Source organism: Dryobates pubescens, chromosome 13 (genome assembly GCF_014839835.1).
Source record: "Dryobates pubescens isolate bDryPub1 chromosome 13, bDryPub1.pri, whole genome shotgun sequence".
NCBI lineage: Eukaryota > Metazoa > Chordata > Aves > Piciformes > Picidae > Dryobates > Dryobates pubescens.
In genome coordinates this window covers 7193556-7206663 of record NC_071624.1, presented here as the reverse complement: position 1 = coordinate 7206663, position 13108 = coordinate 7193556, and the positions used below count along the sequence as shown (strand labels likewise).

At 41.5% G+C, this 13108-nt stretch overlaps 1 protein-coding gene across 6 annotated transcripts in view; it reads left to right on the top strand.

Annotated features, from left to right (window-relative positions):
* Positions 1 to 578: 578 nt before the first annotated feature.
* The window catches only part of TRIP12 (thyroid hormone receptor interactor 12), a 74802-nt gene continuing 62272 nt past the window's right edge, over positions 579 to 13108 (top strand). For 5 of the 6 annotated variants that reach the window (XM_054166894.1, XM_054166893.1, XM_054166892.1 and 2 more), the window contains exon 1: positions 579 to 705. The gene's annotated coding sequence lies outside the window, so the exon portion shown is untranslated. The remainder of the gene's footprint in view (positions 706 to 13108) is intronic. The other variant, XM_054166897.1, reaches the window with a different exon arrangement.

Genomic DNA, 13108 nt, shown 5'->3' with positions numbered 1-13108 from the left:
TGAGCGGAAGAGAAGGAAGGGACAGACACCGCTCCCGCGAGTGCCGGGCAGCCAGCAGGAGGTCTCGGCAGGGGCTGGGGCCTGGCGCGGGTTCCGAACACATCCTCCCACAGCAGCAGCGCCATTTTGGGACGCTAGAAGGCGGTGTCTATGGCAACCAGGAAGAGGCGGACACAGAGCGGGGTCACCGGGAGCCCATCCCCCTCTTAAAGGAGTAGGGCCAGTAGTAACTCGGTGGCCGGGCAGGGTCTCCGTCTCCGCTATTGCGGAAATCCCGTCCTCGTCCCGTGGCTCCGGCTCCTTTCTGCACCCCACTCTCTCCGTTCATCTCTCAGCCGGGGGGAGACCCTCATACGGACCTAGGGGTGACGACCCCGGCGGAGGGATACTGGCCGCCGAGCGCCGACGACGCCGAGCGCAGGCAGCGGCGGGCGCACACGGCAGCGACAGGGGCTGCGTAGGGGGCGGTAGCCGGGGCAGGGGCCGCCCGTCGCCCCAGGGGGCGCGCAGGCCCCGGCGGAGCCCGGGCGCCGGCAGAAAGTAGTCCTCCAGCTTCCTCCCCTTGCCGCTGGAAGGGGTTCGGCGGCGGAGGCGGCGCTGCTCGGTGCTGCGGCTTCAGCTGATAATTGAAGGGAAGAGAGGAGGCTGCTCTTGGGAGGAGGGGAGATACGGAGCGTCTGCGGAGGCCGCATCGGGACAAACTAGGTACTCGGGGCCCCTCCGCTCTTTTAGGGGGCGCCGGGGAGGCGGGCGCGGGGCAGCGTGGCGCTGGGCCCCTCAGCAGCTTCTGGGCCGGGTGGCTGGGCCTGTTGTGTCATCCCCGGCGTTTAGCTGAGCTGCCCTTCCCGGCGGCCCAGGGGAGGGGAGCAGCGCCATCCCGGAGCATTGTTGCAGATGAAGGGGGGAGACGGGGACGACATGACGACGCGTTGGTGAGTGTGTGTGTGTGTGGGCCCAGAGGTGTGTAATGGGCCCTCGCTGAGGAGGGAAGGGGTGGAAGCGGAGCTGACAAAATGGCCAGGCAGTCACCGGAGTCCGCTCTAGGAGTATTCCCTCTCCTCCTGGCACCGGGCACGGCTGCTGCCCGTCGTCTTGCCTCGCCCGGGCTGCCCTGTGTGGGGGCAACGCGGCCTCCCCTATCCGGACCCTGTGTAGCTGCTGATACAAAAAGGCAGTGTCAGTGTTGACACTGCCGTCCGTACCGATTTGTGTGCCCTTCCCCGTCTTCTCCCTCCCCCACTCCCGTTGTCCCCCTTTTCCCTAATAGTTGCCCCCCTCCCCCCTCCTTTTTTTCTCCCTCTTTATTTTTTCTTCCCTTCCCCTCCCCCCCCTTTTTTCTGAAGGAGCTATCGAATATCTTAAAGGGGAAAATAGCAACTCTTTCCTTCCCCCCCCTGCCCGGCTCGATAGAAATGCTAAATAATCGGCCGACGTCCATATTTCACAAGCTTTTGATGGGGGAGGAAGAAGGTGGGAAGAGAATGGAGGCGCCTGTAGGGTCGGAGTTTCAGTGCCGACTACCCAAAAGAGGGGTTATTTTTGCAGTTAATGTTTTAGAGCTGATGTTTTTGTTGCTTTCAGTCGAGAAGCAAGTTGCTTGGTTCTCGCGTTTGCTTGCATAATGCGTCGTTCTTGGAGGCTGATCAAACGCTGGGTTCTGCCTTTCCTGCCTGGCTCTTCCTCCTTCCCCTTCCCTGGCGGGCTGGGGGGGCTGGGGAGTGGGAGAAGTTCGGAGGTGCTGCTAGTACTGACGCCAGTCGCCTTCTGGCCCCTGCTCTGTTTGTCCTGGGGCTGGGAAACCAACTGATACCGGGGCTTTCGCCAGACCTACAGGCCCATCTTCCTGCTGTTCAACTTTTTTATTGTTCCCCCTTCCCCCCCTTCCTAGTGGACTGGCTTTCTCGGCAGCCAGGGTTTTTCACAGAACGGGAGTCTGAAAGTCTAGACTGTGAACCGGAAAATAATAGGGGAAAGAATGGAAAGTTATGTCAAGGGCTTTAAGGGAAAAACATCGACGTATGGAACAAAGGTCCTGCCTGTATTGGAGAGAGAGGCCTGCATGTGAGGCCTGATTGTGTCGCATTTATACACAGGGAAGAAATGAGTGCTTGGTACTGGCCTAAATTTATTGTTTAAGTCTGGCATACAACTTGGGGGCATTTTTAGAGTATGTGCAGTTTGTTTTGAGGATGGCTTTATTATGTGTAGCGGTCAGAAAATATTTTTAATCTGGATCTTTCCCCCAACCCCCCAAAAGACTTGAGGGTTTCTTTTTCTTCCTGCTTTGTTCAGCAGAAATAATATTGATCTAGGGTTCTAACATCGTAACAGAACTTCACTCACAAAGGGATAGCTTCTACAGTTTATGTATTGTGTGTATTATGAATATTTGGCTTCCTGGTACTTTAAAGGTTATGGGAAAGAGTTGAGTAGTTACCACCTGACAAATATGAAGTACATCTTTCATAATGAGAAAGAGGAGGAATTCTCATGACTTAAATTTAAATTAATTTTACAAGCTTTTCTTAGGAAAGATATCACTATGGGTGTATTGGTGTGATTATTTACATTTGTCTGGTATATTCTCTCCAGTTCTCTCTCTTTTCTCTTCAACTTCCAAGACTAGACTTCTCACTTTACAGGGGTGTTTTTTGGTACTTGATTTCTGCTCAAATCGGTAAGATTTTGAAGTTTTTCTTTATGCTAAAAGTTTTTAAATTGATATATGTATAAATATGTTCATAGTGAACATGAAAGCAGTGCTTGAAAAATAACTGCATACGTTTTTACTGCTTGGCAGCTTATTTAGTAAATGTAGGAATGAAATTGATACAGAAATTGAAGTACTAATTTTTTAACAATTAATATTATATTTGAGCTGAGAAGTCTAAAAGCAGTGGTCTGGTGAGTAAATACTGTAAATAATGCTGAAGTTTTCAGAAACTGACATGTAAAAACTTGTAATAGTTTCAATATTTGTAAAATGTAGGTGATTGTAAATGACTGCTCTGTATGTGCATTTTTAATTTTAAAATGGACAGAATATTTTTGTTTTTTTTTCATGTATCCTGTTGTTTTGTTAGAAATGCAGGCAATTGATACTGCCCCTCTCTCCCTAGTCCTAGGGTCTGTTTGGAAAAAATGGGTAGTAGTAAGCTTGAATTGACAACTTAGTCTGAATGCTCTTGTGTCTCCAGATGTTTCCATAGACAGGAGCCTAAACAGATACTAGATGTTAATAGAAAAATTGCAGGTCATCCACGGTGTGGCATTACTGTTCATTAATATAGCAGATCTGCTTCAGCAGGGGTGCCAACCTGTTGAGTAAGAGGCTTATGAAAATGGAGTCTTTTGATGTCTTGCAAAAGTTCTTCAGGCCAAGGTGACCATTAGGGAAACAACCTGTATCTTCTCAGTAAATGCCAGAATCAGAACTGTCAATCAGAAATGATGCACAAGTTATGTTTGTTGTTTGTTTGTTTTTAATTTTCCTTTTTTATTTTGCATTTTGACCATCTTCAAACCCAGTATGTAAAATGTTGTAGGGGAAAAAAAAAGTAATGAAAATTTGTTCTCAGAACATCATTCCTGAATGTGAGGCCCAAAGCTATAGGCCACAAAGATGCTGTATTCCTTCTGCAACAGTTTATCAAAAACATAATGCAGTTGACTTTAATGTCATGAATGAAGACATGAAAAACTTCTGTGTGGGTTCTTACGTCACTGACGAGTACAGTTATTTACTTTGAGACACAGTCCAGGTAGATAACCTGACTAAATTCCTTTTGTTTCTAAGCAATGAAGCTGAAGTATGAATAGGAAAGTTATTCTTTGACTAACCTGTGTTTGTATTTAATTTACAGTGTACATGTATCTCAGAAGTATCTTGTGTTAATCTTGTATTTATAGGCTGTATTATATTTTCTAATGAACTAATTAGTGAGCATCACATACAACACATCTGATCTCAGGTCTGTCTTCTGTCACATGGAGACTAAATTATTGTGATGAAGTATAATCAAATCTCTAAATTGCACAACATGGTGTACTATCACATTGTCAAACACTTAACCTGGGATGTTTGAGATCTTCTATTGGTCTGTTGGATGGTCTGTATCCTGTTCCTCACCTGTCAAATTAGTAAGACTAATTAGTAAAGCACTTTGTGTACTCTGTGATATTCTTCATAGTGGAAGCACTTCATCACGCTGTCACTGCTTTGTTCAGTACTGACTCTGAAGGCAGTAGTACATCTGAATTCTTTGACAGATTACCTTTGGGTCAGTGGGGGTTTTTTTCTGAAGAAGTAATGGTTCAAATTTGAGCATAATATTTTAATCTCTATATAATGTCATAGCAGATTTGTGCCATGATATGAACCAACTTCTTGTTGAATATATTCCTAGTTTTAGTTTGGGACATGAGGTTGGTAACTGAGAAACAAAGCCACGTGAACCTGTTCTTCTTCCCCCTCCCTCCCCCTCCCCCCCCCCCCCCCCCATTTACATGAAATGTTTCTCAAGGAGCAAAACTATTTTCACTTTGTCATGATCAAGCATGACAAAATGCAGGTGTATAGATTCAGGATGTGTTTTTGAACAAAATGACCAACTTCAACATGAGTTCAGCAATACTCTGTAAAAAAACTCAACAACCTATACATGGTATCAAGTCAGTGCAAAAGATAGTGCTAAGTCAACTAGCTTTTCTTCTGTGTGCTTTCAGATGCCAGTGATGATTAGTTTTGAGGAGCAGTTGTTCTCCTGATCCTGCCATGTGATAATTTTTCTTTGCAAGTTGGTAAAATCTAACTGTAAATATGCAGTCATATTCTCTTTCAATTCTGTCTGACAGCCAGAGTTTGAGCACATAACCAATCTGTTTACTCTCACTGTCTATAATAAGGCTTGTCTTGCAGTGTACTGACTGTTGCCAGTCTTACTTGACTCGTGAACATACTCAATACAAATATGGCAGAAAACTGCCTTGTATAAGAGCAATAGCTTTTGAAGTTAAGACTTATGTATAGGAAAAACTGGAAAAGTTGGGTGTGTATCTGTTAATCACAATGATCTAATACTGGATTTCTGTACTAAACACACAGGAGAAGTACTAGTTGTGATGTTCAAGCTGTGGTTGCCCTCAGTTGTTCCAGAAAAGAATCCCATGTCGTGATTCATAGAGTAAGCCAGTTTGGAGAGGACCTCTGGAGGTCACTTGGCCCTGCTACCACTTGCCTTTATCTGCTCTTAAATAGTTTATAGTTTCTCGTTGATAACTGCTGATAAAATAGCTTCATCTTCTTGAGTGATGGAAGTAGGAAGAAAATTGAACAAACCTACGAACGTGTGTGTAGAGAGGAAACTAGAAGGTTTCTACACTTTGTAGCAGTGTAAGGCTGTCTCATGGAATAGCGGGGAGATGCCAGCTTCTGTGTTTTCTGAATGTATTGTTCTGCTGTGTGATGAATGTCCACAATAAAGTATGTGTTGAACTGCAAACATTTGACCTCCTTAAAAAGTATGACAGGGTCTGAGTCATCTCTTAGAATGAGAACCTTTAGTTGTAGGGAGCAATTTGGTATTTCAAGATGGAAGCTGAAGTGTCTGGTACTTGTGAAACAGGAAGGCTTTTTAAGATGAGAAAGGCAAGGTATATTTCATGCTTTATTCTGCTTTCAAAGTAACTGGTTACTTACAGCTCCTTTTTTATTGCATAGCACCCAAGTAAGTAAACTTAGTGTAAAGAAAGTCAACTACTTGATAGAGTTTTGTAAGGGTGGAAATAAAAGAAGAATGTTCTTTGTTTTCTGGTGTGCGTGTGTTACTTGGAGACAAAGGTGTTAAAACTTTCAGAAGACTCTTGAGTTGAGACTAGCTTTAGATTCCTTATTAGCAATGTGCATCATCTTTATATTTGTGGCTGACTATTCTTATGTATTTAAAACGTGGTTAATACCAGTTTTTATTAATGCAAAACAGTAACTGTATTGAAGATTTCTGAGTTATTTTTAGGATTAGTTCCTAAAGGTAAAACCAATGGAAAAATAGGCCTGGGACAAACTTTTGTAAGTCATCTGGTAGATACTTGTGCTCCAACATAACTATGTCCTATCTTACGCTATTTTTGCTTTCAGACAGTTTGCATGCTGTTTCATTCTCCCTCATCTTTCTCTGTCTAACGTCAGTCTTACTTGCCTTGTTATGATTTGTCTTATCCACTTCATGTGGGAGAAATGATCTCTCTATACTGTAGCCTTTTATGTGCTTGAAGCCTGTCCTGTACTTTTTCTTAGTCCAAGGCTGCAAAGCTTTAAAGGTAGAAGTACAGGTAAACAAATGTGGAAATCAGAAATACACTTCTATGTTGTATTTTCTAAGATGAAAATGTGAATTTTTCTAGGAGCAATATAAATGGCATTGAGACACCAAAAAAGAAAATATGTGTAAGATGCTTAAGTAACAATGATGATACTAGACTTCAGCATCCCCATGCACACCTGCCTCCCCACCTGAAAGAAAATGAAAAAATATACACAAATTTGCCTCCACACCCTCTCCCTTTCCCACCTCCCCCAATCAAGGGACTTGCATTAAATGTTCCTTGATGCCAGTGTAATGATTAGATGCTTACTTCAGCTCCTGGAGTTAGTGAGGAGAAGCTATTTTTTACATCATATATTTATGTAATGAGAATTTGTGGTAGGTGCCTAGTTTTGGACAAGACGTATTGTAAGATGTGGTTAACATCAGGGATAGAAGATGGCATCTTATCTATGTTAATGACGTTCTGTACCTAATGTCAAATCCCTTACGTAATTAGCTTATTCAGTATAGAAAGTGTCCCTTCCTGGAAGGTGTGCAGTGTAACTGAACCTTCTGATCACAGTTGAGATACGGCTTTGCATTTAAAGAGGCTGTATGCTGAATACAAACATGGAACCATACATTTCTTAGAGGAATCTGCTCTTCCTCTTAATGGAGTATAACCTCAAAATAATAATTAAGTTACTGACTGGGAACTGTTATTTATCTTTAAAACTTAACTTGTTTTAACTTTTGCAATTGTTTTGGGTATAATAACTTGATGAATTCATTGACCATAAAGGAATGAGAGGATGGTGGGAAATCACTAATGTGAAGAGGGGCACAGAGACAGGCTTGATAGCACCTGAGAAGCTAAATACCTGAATAGAATAGAATTAACCAGGTTGGAAAAGACCTTTGAGATCGAGTCCAACCTATCATCCAACACTATCTAATCAACTAAACCATTGCACCAAGCACCCCATCAATTCTCCTTCTAAACATCTCCAGTGATGGCAACTCCACCACCTCTCTGGGCAGCCCATTCCAGTGGCCAATCACTCTTTCTATGAACTCCCTAACATTCAGCCTAAACCTCCTCTGGTGCAGCTTGAGACTGTGTCCTCTTGTTCTGGTGCTGGTTGCCTGAGAGAATAGACCAGCCCCCACCTGGCTAAAACTTCCCTTCAGGTAGTTGTAGGCAGCAATAAAGTCTCCTCTGAGCCTCCTCTTCTCCAGGCTAAGCAACCCTAGCTCCCTCAGTCTCGCCTCAAAAGGCTTGTGCTCCAAACCCCTCACCAGTTTTGTTGTAGTTTGGCTTCAGACCTTTAACTAATGCTAGTAATCAACATAAGTGTATTCAAGTAATGGAAGAGGCAGGAATACAATTGGTGTGCATGAAAATGCAACTTGATTTGAATTTAATTAAAAGATTTCTGGAGAAAACACTATCTCAACTGAATCTCATTTAAAGAAAGTGATGGAAGCTGCATTACTTTGGCAGACTTTAAGCCAGGATTCCAAGTGTTAAAGTTGTGCTTTAAATATCTGCTACACTGTGATCCACAATGTTTTCTCATGTCCATGCTGCCATATCTTACTCTGGTAGTACTCTGCCTGATTTACTTGGCATATCACCTTATAACATTCAAAACTGGTAATAAAATTGAAGACCTGCATTATATCATAAGATTATGGATTAAAGGAGTTAGTTTCATTCCCATACTAAGTACAAAAAGCTTTACAGGATAATAAACATAATTCTTTGCTAAAAATAAGATGGCAAATACACTTTTTTCTGATTTCTTGTAGGACAACTTTTAAGTTGATACAGTTCTGCTTACATCCTATGTGTCATCTACCTGAAGTGTTTGTAGAACTGCAGCTTAAAGGAGCCATGTTTTATGCTAGACTCTTGACAGCAGGACTCTAGCTTGAAAATTCTACCAGTATTTTGTAAGTAGAGTTGGGAGAAGCAATTTTAAGATAAATGCTATTGTGCACTTCAACCTGCAAATGAAAGTACTTTATGGAGAGAGTGGAAACTGAGCATTCTTCTGGTTGACTGAAGAGGAAAGAAGAATTCTGTGGAATGGAATGGTACTGCTTAAATGCCTTCCATTAATATTTAAACACTTGAGCACTATGCCAAGCACTATGAGGATGTTGGTTGGTGGTGGTTGGTGTGGTGTTGTCTGTGGTTGGTTATTTTTTTTTTTTAAAATATATATAGCTATGGGATTCTTAACATACTGTTGAAACTAAACTGGAGTTGCAGCAGAATGAGCACTGAAGATTCTTTCTTACCTGTCTATGCATATAAACTCAAGTAAGCTAGAACCTCAGAAGTGTGTATGTGGAAACTTGAGGTCAATGCAAATGTAATGAGTTAATTTTTGAGAGCACACTTAGGGCAAATGCAAAGTTAACAATGCGACTCCACTGAAGCAACAAAGTGATCTCAATCTATGACTTTCAAAATACAATGCTATGAACACATTTCCTGGTTATCTTTGCATACTGTGGATGCATTAGGCTTTTCCTCCATCAAAAACTTAGCCAAAAGCTGTTAAAATTGTTCTTGCAGTTTTAAATAAAGTAGAATCCTCTTAGGTAACTTAAGTCAATGGATAAATGTAACAGAGTTGTATCATCTAGTTTCCAAAACACTTGATGCACTTTGTTCAAGACTGCATGTGAGTTTCTATCAGATGGATATCTTACACTTAAATTCTAACTATACTTCCTGCTGGCAAAACCTGTAGTGTCACCAGAAAGACTTTCTCAACTCCTTCAAGCTGTTCTTAACCGTCTGACTGTTCTAAACTGGCATTGCTTCTGCCTGCAGTAGCTGTTTTGTTCTTGCAGTCTCGCAACCACTTGAAATTGCTGGAAACCCTATTAGATCTCATTTGTGCTATTAATGCACTTAATTTCAATCTATAATGGTGCTGGAGCATTACAAATGCTTTGTTAATCAGTTAAGGCAAGTAGATACATTGTACATTGCAAAATTGCTTAATGTGTTTTCATCTAAAAGCTGTTCCTCTTAACTGTTTCTTCCTCACAGATTTTTAGATTTTTCAGTATTGTGTTCCTTCAACTAAGTTGTGATAGGCTAGTTGCAAAGTCAGATCAGTAAGCTGTCAAATCTAAACTTGATAGCAGGTCATTTTGATACAAGAGCGGTGTTAAATGAGTCTTCTGTCATCTTCTGTAACACATTCTGAGCTATCTGTTGTCTTGATTGCTGTTAATAACTGAGTTACAAAATAGAGTGTTTCAATGTGTTTTTAATTAGTTCTTCATGGATATCTTAAGAAAAAAAAAAAAAAAAGGGAAAAAGTAGCTGGTTTGATTTTTCTGAATATATTCATTCTGGCAGATACCTACCCTCCCCCCACCCTCTCCCCCCCGTTCGTGAGATATCAAACGTGAACATATGGGCACAGAGTGACACAGCAGTAGACACAGCTGGATAAACAACCTCTGTCTGCATAGAATAACCCTATCAAAGTGTAGTGTATGGTTTGAGGTTTCCCTTGTATTTTTAAATCCTAAAACTCTGGCTTACTGCTTTGTGGAGATCTGTCTTCTGCTTTGTCGTCTTCCCAGGAGAAGGTATGGGGATGAGTTTGCTTTCTTTTGTCAGAACAGAGTTTCAGTGGTAGGTACCCATGGGGTAGGAAACTTCAGATAATATAGGTTTGAGGTGCCTTGGACTTTGTACCTTCTGAAAAATAATGCGTGTTATGATAAAAAGAATGGTCTTCCAGTTACTCCCTTAGCAAAATGATCAAAGTGGGTCTACTAGTCTTTTCTAAGAACTGAGCTTTGAAAGTACTTCTTGTACTTGAGTGGCTCAGTCAGCCTTGAGCAACATGAGCATCTTATCTCTCTGCTAGTTGGCCTTGTAGAACAACAAAACTTACTTATCAGTAGTCTAAGGACAGTGAAATCCTACTGTTCGGGAGTAAGCTTAGTAAGAGACCTCATAGTGTTGGAAGCATAATCTGCTAACACTTTTGGTATGTCACTTTAATCTCTGACTTGCAGCTATCTAAAATGCACCCAAGTGCATGTGTTGGTTTTGTTTTCATTTTTGTTATTTTAATTCTTCAGTTCTCCTGGGAGATTCAGTATGTTGTTTCGTGACATTTAGGATCATCCAATTTCCATCCTGAAAGTTTCTCATAACAGTTTTGCCTGCTATCTGTGTTGATGTTATGCTCTCATTTTAAGTAGTTATCTTCTCATGGTGTTTTACACTTTGTACTTAGAGAAAGCATTTATAACCTTCTTGTTGCCAGGCTAAATAATAGTCTTTATTAGTCACCTTTTGTAGGAACACTTCTCTTTCAACTGGAATTCATCTCTCTTGATGAAGGCCGACTGTGATGGCATAGAGTATTCCAGATAAATACTTTCTGTACAAAAACTGGATATTTTTTCAATTGCTATGTGATGGTCTCTGTATATATACCTAAGCATTAGTTCCTCTTCTACACCCCACCTTCCCCTCTGGTATCACTCTGAGTAACTGGAACATGTAGTTTACTAATACTTGTAAGACCTGACAAGTCTTACAGCAAAACTTCCTGGTTTTAGTACTGAGGTACAGGATAGTCCACACTGCTTGGTGGTATTGTACTTTGTAGCATTGCAAGTGTCTCATTAGAATAAATTAGTGTTCAAATTTTTGATGTATATTTACTATTTTGGTAGAGGGAAGGAGAAGAGGAAAGGGAACCTTTGTTTTGATAGTTTTGGGAGAAAATGGGACTTTGAGGGAGCAGCTCTGGCTTTAGATAACTGTATCACCTGGCTAGTTCTGTTGAAGTAAGCAAGGCTGCAGCACAAGGCTTTTATTGAGTTTTCTTCTATGCATAACAGTGTTTTAATAATTTCAAGTAGTTTCTGCTAAACTCACAAGGTGTATTTTATTTGGATGTTACTTACCAGCAGCTGGTTGTTTAAATAGTTGTGAATTTAACAAAACAGAAATAATGAATTACCTTTTCTATAAGCATGGAAGTGGTAGCACCTGTCCTGAGTTCTGTCAAAAAAACCTTTCACTTCTGGAATCTACTGATGGCCTGTCATTGCTGAATAAGGATTTCAAGATTTTGTTGCCTGCCCTCAAGTGTTACAAATAAATATTTAAGTATCCATAGCTTACAGAAAATACCTCTGTCTGTTTTATCAACATTGGGAGTCTGCACATTTGCAGTAACTGTGAGTATTTTAAGTTCGGGTATGTCTAAAAGATGGAAGTACTTTAGACAAAAATATTATTTCTCTAGTGTGTGTATTGTAACATGGCTTTGAAACTGTCAGAAATGGAAAGCTGCAGTGTAACAGTCTGAACCAGTCTAAAATCTTTTTAGAAAAGGAGTGAGCATATTCCTGGGAATACTGTCAACACTAAGGGGATCTCTTTATAAATAGTAGTTGGTTTTGTCTTTTAAAAGAAGTAAACATTTCTTCCTTACTATGTTTTTGGATTATATTAACTTGGAATACTTTAAATGCCTGAATTTTAGCCTAGAATATCTAGTTGCTAGCTAAAGGCTAACAGGAGGAGAAAAATTAAAGCACAGAAGTATGCAGAAGTGTTGAGTGCTTATACCACTGTCTCCAGCAGCATTGTCATAAACCTGAAAGCTTGTTGTTCCCACAGGGAACTCTGTTTAGGTGCATTAAGGAAGGATGTTCTGAAGGTGTTAACCCACCATGCTTAAGCTTTCAACAGCTGAGGCAAGGAGTTAAAGACCCAGAGCTGAATGTCCTTTGACTATTCATGAATGTTGCCTCAGACATTGCTAAGTATCAACTGTGTATCCTCTGGTACATAGCTTGTGAGAAACATAACTGAATTAGGCCTTGTGAACCCTTATCTTTACTCTGTGTATATTATCCAGCTTGTTACAGCCTACTCCAGAAGGGTTTGGTGTTTCTGTTGACAATACTGAAATAGAAGTTGCCTAGTTCAAGTCCAGACCTGTAGCAGCTAGAAGCAGAACAGCTTATAGTAGAATATAGTGATTTAAATGCCTAAGTTTAGTTAACATCAAGGTGCATCTAATTTCAAGCTAATTTGTTACTATTTAATACTATTCCAGGTAATGGCGATACACTGAAGTTCCATCTGTTCTTGGTATGTGTTTTCTGTGTCGTTGGAGGTTGGGAATGTTGGTGGACCAGCTTTGAGATGGGACTAATTTAAAACCGTGTGTATGTGACTGCCTATCATGTAAGCAACACTTGTGGTGGAAGAGTGGAGGAGAAGCTGAAGTAGAATAACACAATATATATCTAGTTGGAAGGGACCTCAAAGATCTAACACCTGACCCAACACTGAAGGGTCACCACTAAACCATGTCCCTAAGCACCAGGTCCATGTGCTGCTTGAACACCCCCGGGGATGGCGACTCCACCACTGCCCTGGGCAGTTTGATAACCCTTTCAGTGAGGAATTATTTCCTAATATCCAGCCTACACTTGTCCTGATGCAGTTTGTGGCCATTTCCTCTAGTCCTGTGGCTTGTCATCAAGGAGAAGAGGCTGGTCCCTGCCTCACCCTAACCTCTCTTCAGGTAGTTGTTGAGAGTCATGAGGTCTCCCCTTGGTCTCCTATTTCCAGACTGAACAACCCCAGCTCCCTCAGATGCTCCAGGCCCTTCAGGAGCTGCTTTGCCCTTCTCTGGATACACTCCAGCACCTTGATATCCTTGCTATAGTGAGAAGCCCAGAAATGAACACAATACTTGAGGTGTGGCCTCACCAGTGCCGAGTTCAGGGGG